At 38.9% G+C, this 25,737-nt stretch overlaps 1 long non-coding RNA gene across 3 annotated transcripts in view; it reads left to right on the forward strand.

The window, feature by feature from the left end:
* The window catches only part of LOC147353356 (uncharacterized), a 100,237-nt gene extending 75,186 nt beyond the window's left edge, over positions 1–25,051 (forward strand). For all 3 annotated transcript variants that reach the window (XR_015145023.1, XR_015145027.1, XR_015145026.1), the window contains exons 3-6: positions 9,534–9,843; positions 10,525–10,686; positions 11,147–11,189; positions 24,469–25,051. This is a non-coding gene — a long non-coding RNA (uncharacterized LOC147353356). The remainder of the gene's footprint in view (positions 1–9,533; positions 9,844–10,524; positions 10,687–11,146; positions 11,190–24,468) is intronic.
* The last annotated feature ends 686 nt before the right edge of the window (positions 25,052–25,737 follow it).

Consider the following 25,737-nt stretch of genomic DNA (forward strand, 5'->3'; position numbering starts at 1 on the left):
GTTTTATAAAGGTAGTAATAGAAAGCATTATTAATTACAGTATTTGCATTTTCACTGGTAGGATATAACCAGAAAAGGAATAAAATATATCTCAAATTGAAGCTCTATCTTTATGCTAATTCTGTGGCTTGTTGCCAGTTCTAGGCAGGGACCAAGCTGAATCCAGGAAGTCAAGACTTTTATGTAGGAAAATCTATCAGAGTGTCTTTCAGCAAAATGGCCCTCACTTTGTAAATAAGGTAAAAATTCCATCTGAATTCCACATACAGAGAAATTATGTTATTTTGTCTCTAGCAGTAGGATGCTGTTGAACATTCAGATTTGTAAATTAAAAATCTTAGCATCTGAACCAATTTTGGAGGAGGACGCCTTGTCCAAAAGTTCATGCCAGTTATGGAACCAGTTGTACAGCATCCCGAGAAGCAGAAATACATCATGTCTCCTTGAATGTCTTTAGGGCCAGAGAACTGACAATGTCACAGAGCTGCCCATCATTTTATTGACTCTGAGTATTAAAATGACTCTACTGAGCTGAAATACGTCTCCTTAGGTATGCAGCTCAATGTTTCCGTCTCCTTCCTCCCATAAAAGACCCACTTTCTCTTAATTCTCCTTCTCAAAGGAAGTAAGCATGCCCAATTCTTTTCACAGTATTTAAATGGCATGATTTCTAGAGCCTTTGCCATATGTTCTTTTCCTTCTCTGTTTGTATTCGAGCTTGCTAACGTGCTAGTGAAGAATGAAATGTCAGTGCTTGAAAAGTTACACTCTTGCCCTTCTGTAATCCCTTTACTTCATGGCAATCAAGTTATTCTTAAAGAATAAATCTCACGAAGATACCCTCTTACTAAAACTCCCAATAGCCATGTAACACGTTATAGGAAAAGACCAGAATCTTTCACCAGCCCTAAAAGGATCTGCATGCTCTTGGCACACTTCACTTTTCTCTTTAGCTCTATTTTGTACATTTATCCCAGTGTTTGGTACATCATGGTCACACTGGCATCTCTGTGCTTCATATGCAAGCTCTTCTCCAACCCAGCACCTGTATACCTTCTCCTTCTTTTCTTGTCTTCTCTTTTCTTGGTGTAAATTCTCTTTGTTCCTTTAAGCCTCATCTTGACAGCCACTCTTACCTTGTTTTACAGTACTTCCTATTAATCTTTAGTACATTTAAGGTACTATAAAATGTACTCTTAGTACTTAACTACTTTGGTGTCATTTTTTGTTTAATATCCCATTCACCTTCTGAGCTGTAAGCTTTGTAAGAAATATGTGTATTGTGTTCCCTTTGTATCTTTAGCAAGAAACACAATTCCAGACACATGGTAGAAATTCATGAATGTTTATCAAATAAGTCAAAGTTTTTTCTACCCTCCCGCCTCACAGAAGAATAGCCAAATCATACTTGCATGGGGCATGAGCAGAATCGCATAATGCTTAAGACGTCAAGCTGGGGGTGAAATTCTGTTAACCACCTAACAGCTGTGTGATTTGGGGGAGAAGCTACTCAGACTTAAATTTTTCAATCTCCTCTCATATACACTGGGGTTAATAATCACGTCTCCCTCCTAAGCATAGCATGGCAGTGAGAAGAATTAGTAATACATGTAAAGCTCTGAGCACAACTCCTGCCACAGAGTAAGCTGTGGTTAGCTCTGGTTATTTGTCTTCCAAGAATCCTATATGGGTTGATAAATACTGAGAGTTTGCTAATAGTTGTTGGATGACTGAATTCCAGTCATAATATATGGATGCCCAGGGAAAAGTCTGAACTGGAGTCAAGATACATGTATGTCACTTCTGTTCCTACCAGGGAGTGTCCTTGTGGCATCATATAATAGCACTAATGAATGAAAATTTTTGAGCCTCAGTTTCTTTAACTATAACAACAAAAAAAGTTACAGCAGAATCTCTCCACCTTCTCATTTCAATACTGAAATGTTATGGGTCAAATATGCTTTGTAGACAAGACCTTATATCTTTAAAACTATTTGAGACACATTTGGAGTATCTACTAGTCTCACAGTTGCCCTCAGGCTCTGTTTATGCAAGCAAATTGAAGAGGAGATACAGGGCTGTTATAGAGCCGAATCTGGGAAAAGGGGACTCATTTGACCTGAACTGTCTCTGTCAATACGCTTCCCATGGTGATGGCTCAACTCCTCATTTGACAATGTAGACAGAGCCCTAAGGAAGGTTTGAGGGCAAATACAGATTGAGCTAGTGAAACTTGCAAAATACATGCTCACTGCAAACTGTTTGATGATAAGGCATTGTATGCTGGCTGAGAGCATCCTGTTTTGATGGAATGTAGCTTAATTTGCCTAATTCTACTTAACTGGCAATATCTGCCAGTGGTTTTGATTATACAATCAAACTGGAAATTTTCAAGAAAAGCACCAAATTTATGTGTAGAGATTGTGGAAATGTAAAGTGCCTCTGCGTTCCAAGTGTTTTCTGTGTGATAATGCATACAAATGGAAAATGATTTTAGAAGTTAACAAACCATAGCAGTGGAATTGGGATTAGAGGACCGACTTTTGAAGTACAGTCTTCCATAGACAGGTTTTTCATAAGTCACCAATCTACTGTAATATTTCCCACATCTCTTGAAACTCTGAAGACCTCTTGGCCTCCGTATAAATATTCAGATATCCTGTTCTCCTTACCATTTGCAGGACTTTACTTTGGCTGCTCTATCTGCTTAGACAATTTTTCGATCCTTCCCCTTTTTTGGGGAAGGGGATTTGGTCTAATTCTGTTTAACTTTTAGATTTTAAATTCTCATTCCTCAAAATGGACTTTCTTTGACCTATTCCAACAACTCTCTTCTTATCTCATATCAACTTGTAATTCATTTCAAAAAACAGCTTAGTACAGTTAAAATGTATAATTAGCTATGTACTCATATCTTTAATTTTTTTTTTGTCCTTTCATTTGACTGAAAAGACTGTGAACACAAGAAATATTTCTGCTTTGCTCAGAGCTGAATGCCCAACAACGCTCAGAGTAGGCAGTCGTATCTCTGGTTCCTGAAGTACTGAGTGATATGTTACATGCAAGGCCCTGAGAGGTAATCAATAAAAACATTCTTTGAGAGCTTGACTTGGGAAAGGCACTGCTATGAACCCAGTTTTGTGCCCTCTCTCTGAAGAAAATATTGAATAGGATGATTCCCCTTACTATGTCTTACAGAGGCAAAGTCTTCTGATTTGTGCAGAACAATTTTTGGTCTGAAATGGATCACCTTCTTTCATTATTGTCCATTTTCGACCTATTCCTGTCTATAATTCACTAACAACACACTCTTCTAATATCATGTTCTTCTGAATCCTAAAAATGCATAGCAGTGTATTAGAAGACATTCTAAACAGAATCCCTGAATTTAATTCTGTCCCCAGGTCACTCTTCAGATCACTAAACAACTGGGCATCTTCACTCCTTAAGTAAAGTGTGTTTCTGCTGTAGGTAGAATGGGATGTGGTATCAAAGACACTGTTTCTTGGTCTGAATTTCCCAAGTTTCAAATTGTTTTGTAACTGGAGCAGTCATGGGAGAGGGAAAAGGAGCATGTGTGGAGAGTTTTCGCTGATGGTGCCAGAGCCTTAGGAAGTGTCAAAGGAAAAAGACCTGCTGCAGTGAGAGGTTGCTGGTGGCAGTGCTGTGTCTCTGGGGAAGAGGCTGAGCTTGAATCTCTTCATGGGCAGCATTGGAATTCAGTACATTGCAGGGTGAGTGGGAGTGGGGGTTCTGTCTTACTTCTGCACACCTGGTCTCTGTGTGAGATTAAAGTGTTTGCTTGGTCTGTCACTTTCACATTTATTTAATCAGGGCATACTCAGATATCTTAGAAAAGGCAGGTAAATCAAAGACAAATTATGCTTACCTGAATATCCAAAGCTTTTTTTGATGAGGCATGTTACATGAAAAAAAAATGTAATTTTTTTTATTCATCAGAGATATCAAAATGGTGGTTTATGCAAATTAAGTGAACGAGCTCCCCAAATACAAAACCATATAATTTTATGATTCTAACTACAATTTAATCAGAAGAAGAGATCTGTTCAACAAAAACCCTTTACTTTAGGTGTAATAAGAAACATAAAAATACACTGATTTTCAGTGTAAATTCAACCCTAATATTTATATTATGCTGTAACATATAAAGAAACAGACTGAGTTAGTGTTGATAGCAATTCTTTCACTGTTGCTTTTTCTGGAATTCAAGAACCAAACAGGAGAAAGAGATGCCCCAGAAGGCATCTGAAATTCAAATTTATTTATAGAGGCATTAGTGTAATAAATAAGAACATTCTTATCTCACCTTACGGGGTTGTCTTGAAACTCTCCTGATGGAAGCAAAGAAAAAAAGAGTTGAGAGGTTTACTAATAAATGGAAAAAATACAGGTTTGGAAAAGACTTGTCCCTGTTACTCCATTTCAGTGTCCAACAAGCTCAATTGGGACTTAAATGGAAGTCTTTGTCAGTCCATTAGAATAACAGTATGCCAACGAAAAATAAGAGAGATAGTCATTGCGCATGGACCTGAGAGGCACAAAAAATATGATGGTGACTGTTGTGCTAATGTTTGCCAGAGGTGTCCTACGAGCCTGAGCAAAGTCAGTTTCATTGAAATTTGCTCCTTAATTGACACAAAATGCAAGTCCCTGGAATGAGATCTGGCTGCTACCTAAAGGGCTGTGGGTGCTTTATCTTAATGTTTTATTGATGGAATTCTGCTGTGCCCATCACTGGGACAGCATCAGGAGACTCATTAGTGAAACTTGCTCTCAGTTCCAAAGATCCTTTACCTGTCCTCTTGGCTGGTTTAAAAAGCAGTAAAGAGAAAGAGATTGATTTGCGCAGTGGCTAAAGGGTTATTTTCTACAGGATGTCATGAACTGCTTTTGGCATTCCTGTTTTGTAACTAGTATTTTATCTCATTTTCTACTTTTACCTGTGGTCCCCCAAGAAGGAGCTCTTCTACAAATTGAATCTCTCTCCTGTGGCAGGTTTTCTGTTGTTGTTGTGCCCTCTTAAGTTGTGGCCAGTGTACACTCTGACTCAAATATGCTGAAGACTTTGTTAATTTTCTGAATAGCTACTTTGTCAGGTTAGGCTAGTATTCAAAAATGTAAAAATTAGGGTTTTACTAATATCATGAGTTTATATGTCCTATGTATTCAATAGGTATGTGTCTTTAAATTTTTTGGGTAATTGTCATCCCATAAACATAGATAATTTTTGAGAAGGATAATTCATCACTGAACTACATGTTCTTTAATCTTTTTACTTTTATAGGATTCTCCCTATAAACACAGTCCAAAGTTGAAAAATAAAACTACCTTTCATCAGGTAATTTCCAAAATTTTACTTCTGAAAATGTCATGTGCGAATACTGTACATAGACAGCAAATATTTTTAAAAGACAACAAACACAATATTCAAACAATATTGAGAGCTATAAAACCATACATATCTGTGGATTAATAGAATTTAGGAAAAGAGGATTTAGAAAAAAACTTGAAAGAAGCATATTAGCAATGATCTTTATCCTCTTTTTACCAAGATTCAGGCACCCTCACTTAATAAAGATGAAATTATTATTAATTATTTATGAATAATTATGAATAATGAATGAAACTGAAAGAGTGTCTCTAGAGATACTTGTAGGCACCTGGAATAGAGAGGCCACATCCTAATCCCCAGTATCTGTAAATATATTATTTATATGGCAAAAGAAGCTTTTCAGATGAGGGTAAGGTTACAGGTCTTGAAAAAGGGAGCTTTATCTGAATCACGTGAGTTCTCAAAACAAAAATAATGGAAGAAGAGAAATGTGACATAAGAAATACTAGACTGGCTCTTGGTGGTTGTGAAGATATAGGGTGGGGCCATTAGCCAAGGAAAGGAATGAATAGCCCTCATCTTATAAAGAGCAAGTAAAACAGGGACCTCATTCCTGCAAATCCAAGGAGCTGAATTATGCTAACAACCCATCAAAGAAGAAATAGATTCTCCCCGGAGGCTTTGGATGGGAATATAATTTGCTGACACCTCAATTTTAGCCTGATGAGATTTGTTTCAGATTTCAGTCTTACAGAACTGTAAGATAATATATTTGTGTTGTCTTAAGCTTGTATACAGAGAAGGCAATGGCACGCCACTCCAGTACTCTCGCCTGGAAAATCCCATGGATGGAGGAGCCTGGTAGGCTGCAGTCCATGGGGTCGCTAAGAGTTGGACACGGCTGAGCGACTTCACTTTCACTTTTCACTTTCATGCATTGGAGAAGGAAATGGCAACCCACTCCAGTGTTCTTGCCTGGAGAATCCCAGGGACGGGGGAGCCTGGTGGGCTGCCGTCTATGGGGTCACAAAGAGTCGGACACGACTGAAGTGACTTAGCAGCAGCAAGCTTGTATATTTTGGGGAATCTCTTATGCAGCAACAGACAACTAATACATTATGTTATATAGTCATTTGTCTTTTGCGCAGTGTCCCTTGTACAATTTTCTGAATACCCATTGAAAGAGAACTTTAATAAGGTTCTACAGTGAAACTATAGTCATGAAATATTCTCCTACATATGAATTAGTTAAACGGACAGGATTTGAAGAGGAGTCTTGAGGATGGGATTAGGATTTTCAGTCTTTTCTTGGTGTTGCATGCAGAGGATGGAATAACTATTAAAATAATATTTTTAGATAAAGAAACAGAATTACAAAGAAAGTTAACCATGTTGAAATAAAACTATCAAAGTGTTTTAGTCATGGTGTAGAAATGTAAGAGCTTCCTCATTAATATATTAAGTAATTTCTTAAATGCTATGATTTTTAAGTAGCATTATTATAAACAATATTTCAAGGTGTTTGAAACTCACTAATAAAATAAGACATTTGTGGTGGCAATGAATGACAGTGTATTAAAGATGCTGTGGTTTGTTTCCTTCATTAAACATAAGAAATACTAAATTAGGTGTGTTTTTTCCCCCTCAGAATTCACGGACCTCCTAAATTCTATCATATACCCACAGATAAGTTCCTTCTCTGTTGGTGGACTCATTCAACCCCGGATCAACTGATGAAAAGTCATCTCTTACAGATGATCAAAGAACAAGTATATTTTAAAGACTATCAGTTATTTATCTCTGAGTAACATGCACCTATCACATTTTTATGAAAAGTGGAATAAGTTTTCCTCAATTCTTATCAGAACAGTAAATTCTTGATAGATTCAACTACATGGCACCTTCTTGTTTTACCTTTTGTTTATGATGGCTAAATTGAATTTTGCAAACTTTAATGATCTCATTTTCTTTCAACATCTCATATTAGTCACATGGAAGAGTGCCCTAAAATCAGCAACAACAAAATAGGTACTGTGTACTGTGAAAAACTTGGCTTAAAACTCAACATTCAGACAACTAACATCATGTCATCTGGTCCCATCACTTCATGGCAAATAGATGGGGAAACAATGGAAATAGTGACAGACTTTATTTTTTTAGGCACCAAAATCCCCTGCAGATGGTGGCTGCAGCCATGAAATTAAAAGACACTTTCTCCTTGGAAGAAAAGTTATGACCAACCTAGACAAGCATATTAAAAAGCAGAGACATTACTTTGCCAACAAAGTAATGTAGTCAAAGCTATGGTTTTTCCAGTGGTCATGTATGGATGTGAGAGTTGGACTATAAAGAAAGCTGAGCACCAAAGAATTGATGTGTTTGAACTATGGTGTTGGAGAAGACTCTTGAGAGTCCCTTGGACTGCAGGGAGATCTATCCAGTCCATCCTAAAGGAAATAAGTCCTGAATATTCACTGGAAGGCTGATTCTGAAGCTGAAACTGCAATACTTTGGCCACCTGATGTGAAGAACTGACTCGTTGGAAAAGACCTTGATGCTGGGAGAGATTGAAGACGGGAGAAGGGGATGACAGGATGAGATGGATGGCATCACCAACTCAATGGACATGAGTTTAAGTAAGCTCCAGGAGTTGGTGATGGACAGGAAAGCCTGGCATGCTGCAGCCCATGGGGTCACAGAGTCCGACACAACTAAGCAACTGAATGAACTGTGACAGAGATATGATAATTGCATTCAAGATGCTCAAATTGAAGTGAAATTAGGCATGTAAAGAAGTAATTGATAATATAGCAGCTAAACCATATGTATCCTTTATTAGGTCTGTGAGAAAGTGATGGGGTTGGATGGATGGGGAAGCCAAAATCAGTTAGGTATGATTAGGCACTTGGCCACCTGATGATAAGAGCTGACTCATTAGACAAGGCCCTGATGCTGGGAAAGATTGAGGGCAGGATGATAAGGGGTGACATAAGATGAAATGGTTGGATGGCATCACCAACTCAATGGACTTGAGTCTGAGCAAACTTTGGGAGATAGTGAAGGACAGGGAAGCCAGGCTTACTACAGTCCATGGGGCTGCAAAGAGTCAGACATGACTTAGCAACTGAACAACAAGGCACTTATTCAGAGAACAGGTGATAACTGAGCTGGTTCCTGAAGACTAGATGCCCTCTAGATCAAGATTTTTTCAGCTTCATACTGACCTTTTGGCCTGAGTAAACCTTTGTCATGATAGACGGTCCTGGGGATTATACAATGTTTAGTAATATTCTTGGTCTTTAACTACTAGATGCCAGTACTCCCCTCCCTCTACCCAAGGCATGACAAAGAAACAATCTCCAAAGGGTTCCAGATGGCCCTGGGGAGCAAAATCATTCCTGAGTTGAAAATAAGTGCTCTAAGACCATGGTACTCAGGGTGTCCTACAGGTCTCAACAATATTAACATCACCTGGAAACTTGTTATAAATATGCAGTCTAAGACCCTGCTCTAGATATATTGAATCAAAACCTTCATTTTATCAAGATTCCTCAATGATTTGAATGCACATTGATTTTGAGAAGCATTCTTTTGTCTGAAAGCCCTCCTAGAATTAGAAAAAAAAGATGCACATTGGCAAGGGGACATGACAGAGAAATTCACTACAGCAAGGATAGGACACAAGCGTGGAGAATCCAACAAGGGCCAGAAGACAGCACAGCTTGACATGTTCATAAAAGCAACCAGATACTCTCTGGGGAAAAAGAGTCAGTGAATGGTTTTAATCAGAGAAAGAATCTGAACAGATTTGCCTTTAAAATACAATTTGTGTGGGTAGCTCTACTGTCACGTTAATTGAATGCCTACAATAAGGAATTGGTGATTTGGGAAATTTTTTCATATCACACCTTAAATTAGCAGCTGTTAACTTTCTGGTTAATCTAAAAAGATGACCTTTCCCTCTGAGCAAAGCAGCTCAATGACAGTACAAGCTATTGTCAGGGGAAAATGCAGAGGAACATTCAATATTTCTTTAAGAAGGAAGTCATGTATAATGTCTAGAGAGATATCAGGTTAAGATTAAATCTTTATATCATATTGAGATGGGTTTCCTGCTGTTTTAGAAATTAATTTGAGTTAATCATGATCTTTCCACCCTTTGTCATCCTTTTCTCCATAGCTGAATTAATCCATAGCATAGCAGCCCTACAAACTGGGAGGCCTGATTTTTGAGTTTGGCCCGAGGACAGGAAGTCAAAAGCTGGCAGAAGACGGATGCTTTGCCGAAGTGACAAATTTCTTTTCCTGGAGAAAGTTGCTGACTGCAGTGTTCCAATTGGAGCAGCTTATCTGCCCCTCCAGATGTTGAAATAATGACAGATGCTCAGAGAAAGCTTGACAAGAGGAAGAAAAGAGCCTGCTGAAGAGTCCAACCTGTTTGTATGTGGGAAAATAAAAGTAACACTTACTGAGATCCCTCCTCTGGTAAGGTGTGTATATACATCTTTTTTAGCCAAAAGATGGTGTCGCTGTATGCAAATCCACTGTAGGAAATTAGAGGATTTTGTGTTCTTGGAGATGTGGATGGTACAGAATTTGTATTATTTTTTTCCCAAAGGATTAATAAATCATTCTGTCACTTTACTAAAGATGAAACAACCTCTGGGTAGCCGTGTTGAATGACAGGACACCAGTTTATAATGACTGGGTGTGTATGACTACATTTTTCACAGCTGTGGCTGTGAGTTTCTTATTGTGCATAAAATTTGCCAGCATTTAATATTGAAGATGTATTCTAAAGTCATTAACTGGTTACTAGGTATCTAAATAAAGTATAGTTTAATATGTAGTAAACAAGTACAAGAAACATCTTTTTTAACAAGTTAAAATTTGGGGCAACTGCACAATAATTCACAAAATATTGATCTTTGTGATAGATTAAAGCATGAGAAAGTAAAAGAGTGAATAAAAAGATGAATGATTAAGAGTTTGACATTTAAAATGCACTTAGGTATATAGTGTTTGAAATATCAATGATAATTTATATGTGTGTTCTCACATATGTGTGTGTGTGTGTGTAGGAGAAAAAACCAAAATTGTACTGTTTTCTGTGTATCTTTTTCTGTATTGTTTTATCTCTGGCTTTTTCCTCTCTGATTTTTTTTTTTAAGAGGTCATCAACCTCCTGTGAGAGAAACTTGTTCTCACCAGAGGAAAACTACCCAGTTGTAAAATATGGTTTGCAAGATGAGAGAAACATTTCTCCAAACATTTCACCTTTCCTAAGAGATTTCTTTGCATCTTACTTGGACTGCTGAAAGAAGATTTTTACAGTATCCTTTGCAGTAACTTTTCATTCATGGCTGAAAAGCGCTTGTTATGAAATTCTTTCTGCATTGAGTTGAAATGTAAATCTCCATTGTGGATCCTGCACTATACTCCCCAAGTCCATCACTGTATGACTAAACCTGAAAGCTGTATTCCAGGTAGATTAATGAGCATACCAAAGAGGGGACATGGGGAATTCAGAAAAAGACAAGAACTAGAGAGTAGTCAAGGTATAATCAGACTTGGGTTGAAACAGCAAATTCCATAGCTTCCTAATAATGTTTTGGAATGTGACACCTCTCAGGTTTCCCTCAGGACCTCTAAATAATCCACAGAGGAGAGAGCACATTTACATTGCATTTGTTTACACATAGACACAAACTAGAGTCCCAGAACTCTTTGAAGGTGTAACAAGGGCTGCTTCATAGATGATATTTTTTCTCAAATCCTTAACTTGGTGTTTAGGGAAAAATACAAATTATTTGAGTCTTCTGGAATTCCACATAAAGTGAGTAACAGAAATAGATAATTTTTAAAAAATTTCCTTATAAGTAAACCGGAGAGTACACATATGTATTTCCTTTGCTATCTATTATCTATATTGTTGTAGAAGAGATAAGATATGGGCTATAAAACTTAATGTTCTTAAATACTACAGATCCTTCAGGAATATTTGTGTGGCAGGATTTATATTTCAGAATGATTTGGCCAATTAATAAATCACATTTCCAATCTGTGAAACATGTAATAGTACACTTTTTCCATACAGTTGGATACCTCTTGGCCAAAATGTATATGTTTTTTTTGCAGTTAAAAAAGAAAAACATAATTCATTGTCTTAACCATTTTAAAGTGTATGGTATTGTTAAGTATATGCACAATGTTGGCAATAAGTCTCTAAAACTTTATTCATTGTGCAAAGCTGAAAGTCCACATCCACTGAACATCAGTTCCCCACTTCTCCCTCTCAGCCCTTGGCAGTCACCATTCTACTTTCTGTTTCCAAGAGCTTGGCTGTTTTAGATTTCTTCTATAATTAGAGTCATGCAGTATTTGTCATTTTGTGACTGACTTATTTCACTTAGCATAATATCCTCAAAGTTAATGAATATTGTATTCTGTAACAGGATTTTCTTTTAAAGGCTGAATAATATGCCATAGTATGTAAATATGATGAATTTTATTCATTTATTTGTTGGTGGATATTTAGATTGCTTTCATCTTTCAGCTATTTTGAATAATACTACATTGAGTATGGATGTGCATATATTTATATCTTTAAGATCCTGTTTTGAATTATTTTGGATATATGCCCAAAAGTGGAATTACTAGCATGTATGATAATTCTCTTTTTAATTTTTAAGGAACCACATACTGTTTTCCATAGCAGATGCACCTTTTAATATTTTCACCAACAGTGTACAGGGATTTCCTTTTCTCTTGCATCCTGCAAACATTTATTATTCTCTGAATGTTCATTTGTTTTTAATAGTGATCAACATACGGGTGTGAGATGATATATCATTGTGGTTTTGATTTGCATTTCCCCATTGTTTAGTGGTGGTGAACATCTTTTCATATGCTTGTTGTCCATTTGTGTATCTTCTTTGGAGAAATGTCTGTTAATGTCCTTTGTTCATTTTTGAATTAGGTTATTTTGGTTGTTGACTTGTAGGTTGTTTTTTTTTTAACATATTCTGAGTATTAATCCCTTATTAGATATATAGTTTGCAAATATTCCATTCCATTCCATAGGTTGCCTTTGTTTTGAATATTTATTTATTTCCTTGGTTGTGCTGACTCTTAGTTGTGGCATTCGGAATCTTTGATTTTCATCGTGGCATGTGCGACCTTTAGGTGTGGCTCAGGGGATCTCGTTCCCAGATCAGGGATTGAACCCAGGGCCCCTGCATTGGAAACTCAGAGTTTTAGCCACTGGACCACTAGGATCCCAAGGTTACCCTAGTTCTTATTTTTTTTTAGAATTTTATACATTTTGAAGCACAGTCATAACTTTTATCTTGAGCTTTTATGTATTCCTCAATGAAATTGCAATTTTGGTGGTGTTGCATTAGATTGAATAAAAATATTTCTTCTACCACTTCTACCTATACCTGTAAGTATATACATTCTCTCTCCTGTTCTCCCCAGAACTTTCTAATCTGTATTGCATTCCCATTTGGATTTTTCACTTTTTCATGAATTAAAATTAAAATAAAAATTTCATTATTAAAATTAAAATTAAAATTTCATGAATAAAATTAAAATTAAAATTAAAATTTCATGAATTAAAATTAAAATTTCATGAATTAAAATTAAAATTTAAGACACATGATGATATTATTTAAAATATAATTGCATTTAGGGAATAGTATGAAACTATCCAATTTTCTTTTATATCAATTAGAAATACCATGGGGCACAATATAGTTTTGAAGGCTCAAATTTCATTGTAAGATTGAATACCTTACTTAAAGTGAGAGTGAAGTCGCTCAGTCCTGTCCGACTCTTTTCAACCTGTGGACTGTAGCCCACCAAGCTCCTCCGTCCATGGGATTCTCCAGGCAAGAATACTGGAGTGGGTTGCCATTTCCCTCTCATATTGTCTAATCTGAAAGTCTGGTCACATGGATGAAATAGGATTGTATGCTTCTTCAGAAAGCAGTAGCAATCTGTGATTGAAATTTTGGAATACTTTATGTTGATGGACCAAGGATAGATTATTTAGAATATAATATCTCAGGAATTTCAGGCCTTGTGAAAATTTCTAAAAGTAGTAATAGAAAATAAATCCAAAGAACAACTTCAATTCAATAACAACTCTAGTGATACATGATAATTTACTGTGTCAGTAACTATCATACATGTTTAATTTGTAATATGGTTTTTAATCTGTGGGTTTCCCAAGTAGCTCTGTGGTAAAGAACCTGCTGGCCAATGCAGGAGCAGGGTTCAATCTCTGGGTCTGGAAGATCCCCCAAGAAGGAAGGGGCAACCCACTCCACTATTCTTCCCTGGAAAATTCCATGGACAGAGGAGCCCAGTGAGGTCACAGAGTCAGACACCACTGAGCAACTGAAGTGAAAGTATAGTGAAAGTGAAAGTGACTCAGTTGTGTCGGACTCTGCAACCCGATGGACTTAGTCCACGGAATTCTCCAGGCCAGAATACTGGAGTGGGTAGCCTTTCCCTTCTCCAGGGGATCTTCCCAACCCAGGTCTCCCACATTGCAGGAGGATTCTTCACCAGCTGAGCCACAGGGGAAGCCCAAGAAGACTGGAGTGGGTAGCCTATCCCATCTCCAGTGGATGTTCCTGACCCAGGAGTTGAACCAGGGTTTCCTGCATTGCAGGCAGATTCTTTACCAACTGAGCTATGAGGGAATCCCCAACAATGATTACTCTTGCAAGTGAGAGTTCAGTTGCAATGGAATATGCCCATGGCTACAAATATGGTAAGAGAAAGTGAGCTAATTTGAAACCCATAAGTTTGACAGATCTTGTGTTTTACTACCCACAACATTACCTCCTCTTGAGCTTACCTGTTTTAATGGCCTGAATGCATTATTTGATCAACATATAAATCAGTGTATAAATGAAAATTATTGTCAAAAATCTGAGATTAAGGATATTTATATTAACATGACCTTGGAAATTGATGGCTTATGTCTATTTTGCAAATATTTAATATCTAGGAGCAGACCATGCCTATTGGTTGGAAAACAGGATTTTCATTAGAAACTTGGTTTAGAATAACTTGTTTCTTTTATAATGAGGTGAACGGCCAAATTCTCCAAATTGTGTTTCATGAGACCTAATTAAAATCAGGTGAGAGGTCAAGCATGCATCACCATGTTGTTCTTAATAAAATCAAAATCAAATGGGATTAATTAGAAAGAGTGATAGCCTTCCTTAGATTCCTTGGAGATTGCAGAATACTATGACTAATTTTCCTGAATATCCAAGAAAATATAAAACTTGGAGCTTATCTTTTGTCATGGCATGTTCCAAGTATAGAAGTAAACAAAATCTGAATTATTTACTTTTCTCTGGTACTTGTTACCTACCTATGGGATCTCAGAATAGTTACATTGGATGGGATTCTCTATTTGCAAAACACCACATTGGAATGTGAAATAGGTTTGTAGCCAGAGTTCTGTGTGGCAGTTATGGCCCTAGGCCTTGGAGGGCTCCCTCATGTCAGAGTGCTGCAGGGGAGCAAAGTCTGCCACCCCAAAATGTTTCCTTTTCACGTGGATCATTTCGAGCTCGAAACTGTCAGGCCCACAAGACTCAGGATGAAACTTTGACCTTCCCTCTAACAGCCTAAAGAATGTAATTAAAGGAGCTGTTTCAGGCAGGGAGCCATCACCATAGACAGCTATAATATAGTTAGGTGTGCCAACAGGGATGAACCCAGCAGAGTCTGTCTATTAAAATCCATCTCTGTGTCCCACTGTCTCTGCAGGGCCCAACAAACATTTGTTTACCAAACATTTGCTTTTTCATCTCCATCTCCATGAGAATTGCCTTCCTCCTCTTTGAAGATCCAAACCACTGCCCCAGGTTTCTCTTTTGTCTTTTTGTTGAAGGTGAGGCCATTTTGGCAAGTTACCTTGTTCTCCAGGGTCTCTCCCATGTATATGTTATTAAACCTTTGTCTGATTTTCTGCTGTTGACCTGTATCTTCTCAGTTTAATTCTTAGACCAACCAGAAGAACCTGGAAGAGTAGGAGAAAATGTCTTCCTCCTTGACTGTGCTTACAGCTAGTTGGAGAGGAAAGATATATAAATAGAGAGGTTAATTATAAACACTCTGAGGAACTTGGTTTTAGGGGGACTTGCTTTCATAAATGTCTGGGAAATAGCTAGGGTCAAACTGTATCGTTCAGCTAAGTGGCAGTTGCTCTGAACTTAATATGAAAAGTCACACACACACACACAATCACTCACAGATTATACACTGATAATTGTCTCCCTAGTAAACAGAACCAGCTAGGATGAGGTTAGGGCATTTATTATCATGTTAGAGTCTGATTTCACATTCAGAGAGGCTACACGTGTTGTAGGAACTTGAAATAGTGATCCTGCCTCACTTTATCTCAATTTCTTCATCTTTAAATGCAAAGGGTTGGTGCAATTGAATATTATTCAGCAGTGAAAAGGAAACAAACTACTCACATATGCTACAGCGTGGATGAACCTCCAAGTTACTATGCCAAGTAAAAGAAGCCAGACACAAGAGATAACATGTTGTATGATTCTGCTTGTCTGAAGGGTCCATAATAGGGATATTTGTAGAGACAGAAAGTAGAGTTGTTACTTAGGGTTGGGAATACGAACAAAGATTGTTTGCAGATATGTATAAGGAATATCCAGGATGAATGAAAGCTTCTAAAGCTGAATTGTTTTGATGATTGCACAAATCTTTAAATTTACTAAAATTATTGAACAATTAAAATGGGTGGATCTTATGATATAAATTGAAACTCAATAAAACTATCAAAAAATAGAAAATTTGACTACATGGCAATAAATTCTTGAAGGCCTTTCTAGCTCTGAAGTTCTCTGATTCTATGATTCCAAGTATGATTTTCTTGAATTTCACTTTTCTGTATTTTTTTCTTTAATACGTAAATGAAATTGAGCTATCTCTAAGGATCTGTGCTCAACAAAGATGTTTATATCTCTTGCTCTGAAAAATGTGCCAAATATTTGTGTGGTGTTTTTTTATTGTCTTTCTACTAAGGTCTAAAAATGCTCATTGTCCTCATTTTACTATATGCCATACAGTTTATTCCAACCAAATAAGCTTCCACTGAACAGAAAAATTAGAGATAAATTTTAGACCCTACTGAATCTTTCTCTGTCCTCTAAGTGATATAATTCTTAAGATTTTGACACATTTACCCTTTCTAAGATGAGCTGTGGAGGTCTATACCTTAAGAAGATTATGATAATGTAAGTATTATTATTTAGTTCTTCTGAAAGGAAGGAGTTCTGCTCTATTTCATAATAATCTGCTTCTTCTAGGGGACAATGAGCAACATGAATCATCAGTGTCCTTAGTACAAGTTATTTTTGCCTGTTAAAAATAAACATATGCATCTTAGCATTATCCTCTTATTTAGAATATTAGGATTTGTTCGGTCAGCCTTATAAAAAAGAAAAAAGATGGAGTGCTCATGGACAGATTTTGTAATAACAGACACATGTGTTTTGTCACCCAAATGCTTCTTTATTTATTTAGATGCTTGAAATTCCATTTATCATTAATTAGGGATGACATAAAAGTGACTGTAACCTTGGCAGAAAAGATATGCACTTCAAGTTCGTTCTCTTATTTCTCCTTTCATTTCTTGCTTCTTTGTACACCGACTGTATAAACTCCATGAAGTGAGGGATGGGGTAGTATTTTTCTTTCCATTCTACTCCTGCTGCTGCTAAGTCGCTTCAGTCGTGTCCGACTCTGTGTGACCCCATGGACTGCAGCCTACCATGCTTCTCTGTCCACGGGATTCTCCAGGCAAGAACACTGGAGTGGGTTGCCATTTCCTTCTCCGTTCTATTCCTAGCACCCCTCAAATAGCCTTGTTCAGTGGATAGATATTGGTGAGTGAGAAAGTGAACAGTTTACATGACTGTGCAAAGTCACAGGAATGAATCCTGAGAAATGAAACTGTGAATGGAACAGCTCTGGCGTGAAGGAGACAGGTATGTGACAAACTATGATCCAGGTGAAGGTCACAGAATAAATAAAGCATTTCCATTCTCCTTAGTTACCATTTATAGCAGTGAGTTTCATCCTCCTTGCATGTTAGAATCTATGAAGAACTTGTAAGGACAATGTCAAAGGCTATGAACCATACAAGGGCAGAGTTAGGATCACTGGAAATGGGATCAAGGAAATTGGTATATTTTTTAAACTTCTAGGTAATTCTAGTATATATAATGGCTAGATCTGAGGTCTTCTACTTTGCAAACTCATGATAATCCGGTTTGGACAGGGGCCTGACATTTGTGCTGACCTAGAGACTCTGATAGCCTCTTACCTGTTGGCTCTCCCTATTCAGGTGAACTCTGACCTTTACACCCCAAGCCTCACCCCACATCCTTGCAGACTGCTCACACAGTCCTCAATATCAAGTCATATTGATACAGCATTTAATTTAGTAAACAATACTCTATCTACCCAGTCTTCAAAAATAGAATGTTCTGTGTTCTCCCTTTGTACATTAAATTACTCAGGAAGTCTGTCGATCTCACTGTCTGTATTTATTTTTAAGGTCATTTTTCTCCATCTCGACAGCTATAATGAGATGTCATAGCGTATGATCTGGTGACTGTATTGGTATCCTAAATATTTTCCTTTTCCCCTCTCCAATTTACTCGGTACTCCCAGGGCGAAGTTAGTTATCTCCCTATAACACACATCACGTTATCCTCTGCTTTATAAACACATTGAGTAAAGACAAAACAAAACAGAGTTCTTTCAAGAAGACTGTTTTAAACTTTTTAGACTCCTTAAGAGAGCAAATACAGTTTCTTACATGGTTTGAATCTAGCCCTTAGTTGCTGTTGTTATATTTATTAAAAAAAAAAAGTTTTATTTTGCATTGGGGTGGCTGCAATCCATGGGGTCGTGAAGAGTTGGACACGACTGAGTGACTTCACTTTTCACTTTCATGCATTGGGGAAGGAAATGGCAGCCCACTCCAGTGTTCTTGCCTGGAGAATCCCAGGGACGGGGGAGCCTGGTGGGCTGCCGTCTATGAGGTCGCACAGAGTCGAGCACAACTGAAGCGACTTAGCAGCAGCAGTAGCATAGCAGATTACAACGTTGTGATAGTTTCAGGTGAACAGCAAAAGGACTCAGCCATACATACACAAGTATCCATTCTCCCCAGACTCGCCTCCCATCCATCCAACCAGACTGCCACATAGCGTTGAGCAGAGTTCTATGTCTAGCACATATTTCTGATCTCTCTCTGACTGCGTTTCCTCTACCCTGTAAGTCCTTTAATTGTATCTGATTTTTAAACCTCTCCTGATCTCTGTGTGCCACAATTCTAAACTCAGATGCTTTTCTCCCCTACATCCCTGAAACTTCCCACCATCTTTTCAGAAGCAGGCCTGTTTTCCTTCAAAGTCAAGTTTGAATGCAATTCCTTTGTGAACTCTTGCCTGCATCCTTGCATTTTAGGGATTTGAAGCCCGCTCTTTGTTTTAGCAAAGGAAATGAATTAGTTTTAGCCCTTCTAATCCTGATTATGTGACCAGGAAAAAAAGCTTTTATTAATCAGTGGATTTTATTTAAAGCTTGCAATTCTACCCATTTCTCCACAATCACCAGGAATCTGCTTGAATCACTGTTTACTTACAAGAGAATATTGGATATGGAGGATGGTTACTTTTTATAAACCAAAATTCTGGAAAAAAGGTTGAAACTGAGACGCCCGATCTGATGGGTGTAAGTCTGTCATTGTGTTTTTCAGCATCATAAATATAGCTAACAAATAGTTTACTATGCTATAGAACATAGGAGAAAGGAATTTAAATGAATATTCAGTGTGATTTGTGGAGAGACAGCTCAGAGATATGTATATTGCAGTGGAACTGTTCTTATGAAATATTGTTGCCCCTCAAATATATATACCATTCTGTCTTTTTAACATATTTTTCTTCAGCACTTTTCCAATAATTGTGACTGGAGAATATATACTGTGTAATTACTATAGACGATTTAATACTTCAGCGAAAGCTGCAGCTTTTTTGGCACCTGATTCATAACTTAAGGAACTGCTGAAACTTTAAACAACCAGGGAGCCCACACATTATGAGCAACAGTTACTAGGGAAAGTCTAGGGGGTTACGTGGCAGAACGTTGTATCCTCACATAATAAAGCAGGTTATTAGGTTTCCTAAAATAAGTAATCCCACAGGAATGGCTGTATGTTGTTAACTTCATGAGTCACCCTGAAGACCCACTTCTATTTAGAGAGTGAATCTCTTGGATTAGAAGATTTGCATTTAAATGGTCTGTTTCCCCCTTGCAGCTACAGGTTTCTGCATAGGATAATACTCCCCTTTCTTTGTGCTGCACATACAGAAAGGGTCCTGATAAATCCCATCATTGTCATGATCCAAGAGTTTATCAAAGGGCTTCAAGCTGTTCTAACAGACCCATTTGAAATAGTTCTTTCTGTATCTCCTTTTGGGAGTTTTAAAATATATTTAGGATAATTAGCTATTTCCCTGCAGGCTGTCTTTATGAATTTGAGAAAGATGCCATCCATTTTCTTAGTAAATTAAAGGAAAACACATATTTAAAAACCACTAATTTCAGTAGCAAAATAGGCACTAGCTTAACATTTGGAACAGTTCTTTCTAATACTGAATGCCTCTTAGTCCACAGTCTTAGAAAATTAAGTAAATAAAGAATGAAATGAAATATAACCCAGAATTGTGGCGTTGAATATTTCTCACACAGAACCTTAGAAACAGCCACTGGGGCTGGAAATTCTCTCTTATATTATATGGTATGACATCCTAATTTTAGAAATCGTTTGTCCAGTTTGCAGAAAGTGAGACTTGTGACTAGAAGGTAGAAACATCTGGGGCTTGTTGTAGATACTTTATCAATACCACATGCTTTTAAGACCCTTGTGAGACTTAGTCCAACGTGCTGCCCATTACAACAGCAGGTGCCTGTAATGGAAATATCTATATGAAGTGGATGAGAGAGAGGGAGGAAGAGCTTTGTTCACATACCCCATCTCGTGTGTGTGTGTGTGTAAAACATTTTCAATCTTGATCTAATGGAAGAATATACCACTAGCTCTTTGTTAGAATATATCAACACATCACAATTTCAAGTCTCACTAATTTCATTTATTAATTTATTATGATTCTACTATAAGTACAAACATTTATTTTCTAAGGGATGATAAATATAACTTATAGAAGAAGAATAAACAGGTAAAAGTTGCTAGGAAAACTATGTGTAGAAAGAATAGTAAAGGGGGAGGCATCTAATCATATATCAAACATTCCCATGTGTGTTCAGTAGGGCTGGACTCTTCGGGACTCCATGGACTGTAGCCTGCGAGGCTCCTCTACCATGAGATTTCCCAGGCAAAAATACTGGAGTGGGTTGCCATTTCCTTCTCCAGGGGATCTTTGCGACCCAGGGATTGAACCTGCGTCTCCAGCATTGCAGGCAGATTCTTTACCATTGAGCTATCTGGGAAGCCCAAACATAGCTCACAGCATCTTCTTTAAAAAAAAAAAAAAAAAACCCTCCAGAAAGCAATGTAACACTGTCACAGAAGTAGAGGAAACAGTGAAACAGAATAGATTCCATAAGAATTCCTAAGTGAAACTGAGCAAGACCCAGTGGGTCCCTCCTCAATACAGATTCTTTCTGTGTCTCCCATTTCTTGTTTGTAGGAAATAGGCTCCATTCGGACTTCTTGACCTGCCCTGAATTCCAAAGGGCAGATTCAAACTGTTGCTAATGTGAAAGGCGGGAAATGCAGAAACAAAGGAGAAGCAGTCAAGAAACAATAGTGAGGCTATGGAGCAGGGTCCTGGTTCCTCCTCAAAGAATATCCATAGCAGTATCTTTGCGTTCCTCTGCTGGAACTCAGGCCCCCACCCAGGTGGAGGACAGTTCCTAAAGGCTGAGAACAAGAGTCCTGGAACACCACTCAGTTACCTCAGCACCAGCCTGTCTACAAAGTCTGCATACAGTGAAAGATAACAAATACTCTGACCCTTCTCCCCAAATAACTTCCTGCTTCTCTCTTTAAACGCTTTTATGGTCCAGCAGGATCTTCAGATATGGCTCTTGGCTGTGAGTCTGCCTTCTCCCCAGGTTGCTGGCCTCTTGCATAAAGGAAACTCATTTCCCACAAACACTTGTTTCTCAAGCATGGGCTTTGGAGCAGCCATCAGCCAAACCTGAGACTGGTAACAGGTTCTGGCCCCCAGCATGGGAATGCCCTCTTGTAGTGTCTTGCTCCTCTGGGTTCCCCAGAGTAGTCAATTGGCCACACAGTGTTCCAGGACAGTTTTGGAGACAATCCAGCTTCTCATGGCTAGCTGGCCCTGAGAGGGGTATTTTCAGGGATGTCTCAGCACCTGTTGAAACTGTTAGTTTCAGGGTTTCTCTCCGTTTCTCCCCTGCTTGGCACTGGCTGTGAATTTTTGCTTTTGGTTGGTGGAAATGGAACTGTGCATCTGAAATGAACTGATGAGCTCCAGAACCACTGGTAAGTCCACCAGTGAGCATGTGGGCTATCTTCACTTTATGCTATTTTGGCATTTTGCCAATTGGTTCTGATGTGTGTCTGCCATTCAAGGCTGTTTTGTTGAGGAAGCCTTTGTTTAGGACCCTGTTTTGGTCATCCCCTTGGCAGATTTGCGATGGATCTGTCTTTTGGTTTGTGAGTGTGCATTCCATGTTGTATGATGGATATTCTTGCTGCCTTTTTGTAAAATGGGAAGCTCTGATTCAGTTCCAGCTCACAGCTCTTTGGGGTGTATTCTGGGTGTTTGGAAGGATTTTAGCTATGATTATATGGCAAAAAAAAAAAAAAAAACACTTTTTTTTTTTTTTTTAAACACTGTGTGGCCACAGTATTCTTTAGGCTGCAGGGGGAAAAAAGAAAAAATTGGTTGAGATGAAAGAATTTTGAAATTCCAAAACTGGTTCCTTTTGCATATGCAGTTAGAAGAAGCTGGCTTGATAAAACCCGTCTTGATAATTCTGACTGTGAGCAAACAAGTCCTTTTAGGAGAAAGTTGCATTCCTCCCACCCGCCCAAGTCTTAAAATGTAAATATTCTGCCTTGGTGCTCAGGAACTTATCTGTTATTTTGTAGCCTGTGAAACTGAAAGGGGAGGCCGGGCAGAGGCCTTTTTAAGCTCAAGCAGAAAAACTGTGAGATTTCTGGTTCTGTCTTTATGTAAAAATTAACTTGTGAATGAGCTCTATTTAATTGACTTGAAAGTAAGCACTTAGAAATTAAATACTTGTAAATATAAAAGAAACGACCTAGGACTAATTTCAGGTTCACATGATCTGGGTAATACTCAGTACTGAATATTGGGTATTAAAGCTATTTTAAGATTGTTGGTTTGATTAATACAGACATGTCTTTAGAATCATCACTATTAAGTATAATACTTTTATTATACCTAGGTTTACTAGAAGTGAAATAAGACCTTATTATATCTTTTGCAAATTTTTCTTCAAGGAAAGTAACTTAGTATATGAAACTGAAACTGTTTACCTCAGGTTGGGAATAGAACCCACATGGCCAGGACTCGAACCAGGTCAAAATTGTTAGGTAGGTAGAATAGGGAAAAGGGGTCCAAAATGGCGGTGGCTAAAAGACAAGGAAGGTCAAAGGAAGGTCCGAGGACCAGAGTGAAAACTTCAGGCAGAACAAACAGCACTTCTGGCTAAGCCCAATTTGCATAGAGCAGGCCCAGGTGGAGGAAAAAACATATAAAAGGAGGAGCCATAGCGCTTTCTCTCGGACTCTCTCTGCCGTGTGCATGCGCACACTCTCTCTCTCTCTCTTTCTCCCTCCCCATGCACTCCTCCACTCTCTTCTCTTCAAGTCTTGGATTCTCCTGCTATCTTCTAAATAAAATAGAGCTGTAACACTGATTTGCCTAAGAGCTGTAGCACGGTTTGTCCAAGACCCAAGAGCTGTGATGCGCCGAGGGCTTTAATGTCCATCTCTCCAAATCTTTGTTGTGATGAGACAAAGAACCGAGGAATATACACTCGCGTGACATCTATGGTGCCATGACTCGGATTTAACCTGGCTGAAACAACCTCTGCGTGGAAGAGGCCAAGCACAGCAGGAGCCCAACTCAGCAAAGCTCCTGTGCTAGAAGGGAAGGCGAAGAAACCCAGCGCAGGGGAAGGCCCATCATGCTGGAAACCGGGACAGCGAAAAACGAACTCAGCAGAAAGCTCACGTGGCCTAGTCTCGGATTCCAGAAGACCTCCCTCGGATGGAAGGAGGCTTTACCAATAGCTGTCCTCCGCACACACATTGCCCCTAAGGAACAGGTTGGTCTTAGTCCTTATGAGATGCTATATGGGAGACTTTTGTTTATGTCAGTGACCTCTTCCTAGATCCAGAGGTTCAGACCCTCCAGTCTTATACCATAGCCATTGGGCAATTCCAACAGGATATACACTTGTGGGGTATGAACCAGGACCCAAAAGACTCTAAAGAGTCACCACTATATGTTCCAGGAACTGAAGTCCTAATTAAAGTCTGGAAAGATGGGTCCCCAAAGGCTCAACTCCAGCCCACATGGAAGGGCCCCTACCCTGTAATACTTTCTACCCCCACAGCAGTCAAGGTACCAGGACATGACTCCTGGATTCACTACTCACGAGTCAAGCCATGGAAGAAAACAGAAGAGGACACTCAATACACCTGTGAGCCCCTGGGAGATCCCAAATACTTATTCAGAACTACTAATGAGTATCATTCTAATGAACACCCCCAAAATCTGGTTTCTGGGGATAAGATTTCTCAGGATAGCTCTAAGGAGCCAACACAGCTTGACAGATACTGTACTCCAAAATAGACAGGAGATAGATCTTCTGATCCCTGAACAAAGAGGGACTTGAGCCATCCTGGCCATGTGAATTTAAAATTGACCAATGTCCCTACTAGTCCTTGTTATGCTATATTGATGATGCCTATGATTATTCCATGTACTGTCAATTGTCTAACCTGTTTTGTCTCTGCCCAGGTCAACCAGCTACAACATGCAGTGCCAGTTCAACAAAGATACGAAACTACAGCTGACCACAGAAAATATCACACACCCTTGGACACCACTATAAGGACTCTGAGGATTGAGACTAGCAAGAGGGGGAGGCCCAATACCCCTCGCACCCCAGTTCAGCAGGAAGTAGCCAGAAAGACCTCGACGCCCCTATTCCCAAAGAATTGGGCCTCCCATCTCTTGAGGGGGGAATGTTAGGTAGGTAGAATAGGGAAAAGGAGTCCAAAATGGCAGTGGCTAAAAGACAAGGAAGGTCCGAGGACCAGAGTGAAGACTTCAGGCAGAACAAACAGCACTCCTGGCTAAGCCCAAATTGCATAGGGCAGGCCCAGGTGGAGGGAAAAACATATAAAAGGAGGAGCCAAAGTGCTTTCTCTCGGACTCTCTCTCCCGCGTGCATGCGCGTGCGCGCGCGTTCTCTCTCCCTCTCTCTGTCTCACTCTTTCCCACTGTCTCTCCCTCCCTCCCCACGTACTCCTCCACTCTCTTCTCTTCAAGTCTTGGATTCTCCTGCTATCTTCTAAATAAAATAGAGCTGTAACACTGATTTGCCTAAGAGCTGTAGCACGGTTTGTCCAAGACCCAAGAGCTGTGATGCGCCGAGGGCCTTAATGTCCGTCGCTCCAAATCTTTGTTGTGACGAGACAAAGAACTGAGGAACATACACTCACGTGACAAAACCCAGACTGGAACCCAGGCAAAATTCAGCCCGGGACTCTAACCCACACAGCTGGGACTGGAACCCAGTCAAAACCCAGTTTGGGACTTGAACCCACAATCTTTTAATTGGAATCACTCACCTAATATCTTGACTTAGGATCATGTTCCTTGTGTCTCAGCACAGAAAGAATTGAGTGAGAGAGAAAGTGATAGGTAAGAAATGGATTTATTCAGATTCAGAGAGAAGCACACTCCACAGACAGAGTGTGGCCATCACAGAGGGAGAGTACAACAGCAAAATGTGGCTTGGTTAATTTTTATAGGCTGGGTAATTTCATTTGCTAGTGAGTGGGAGGATTATTTCAACTATTTGGGGGATATGGTGCAGATTTCCGGAAATTGGGCCACCACCCACTCCTTGGTCTTTTGACAGTGCCTTGGAACTGTCATGGCACCTCTGGGCATGTCATTTAGCTTTCTGATTGAGGATCAAGGTCTAATCAAAGTTGACTTATATGCCATGTTGGACCCATTTGATTCTATTCCGTTTATGTTCTGTCCTTGGGCTATGTC

This window comes from Bos grunniens, chromosome 18, assembly GCF_055505025.1.
Source record: "Bos grunniens cultivar Pamir isolate PY7600 chromosome 18, Bosgru_T2T1.0, whole genome shotgun sequence".
Taxonomy (NCBI): Eukaryota; Metazoa; Chordata; class Mammalia; order Artiodactyla; family Bovidae; genus Bos; species Bos grunniens.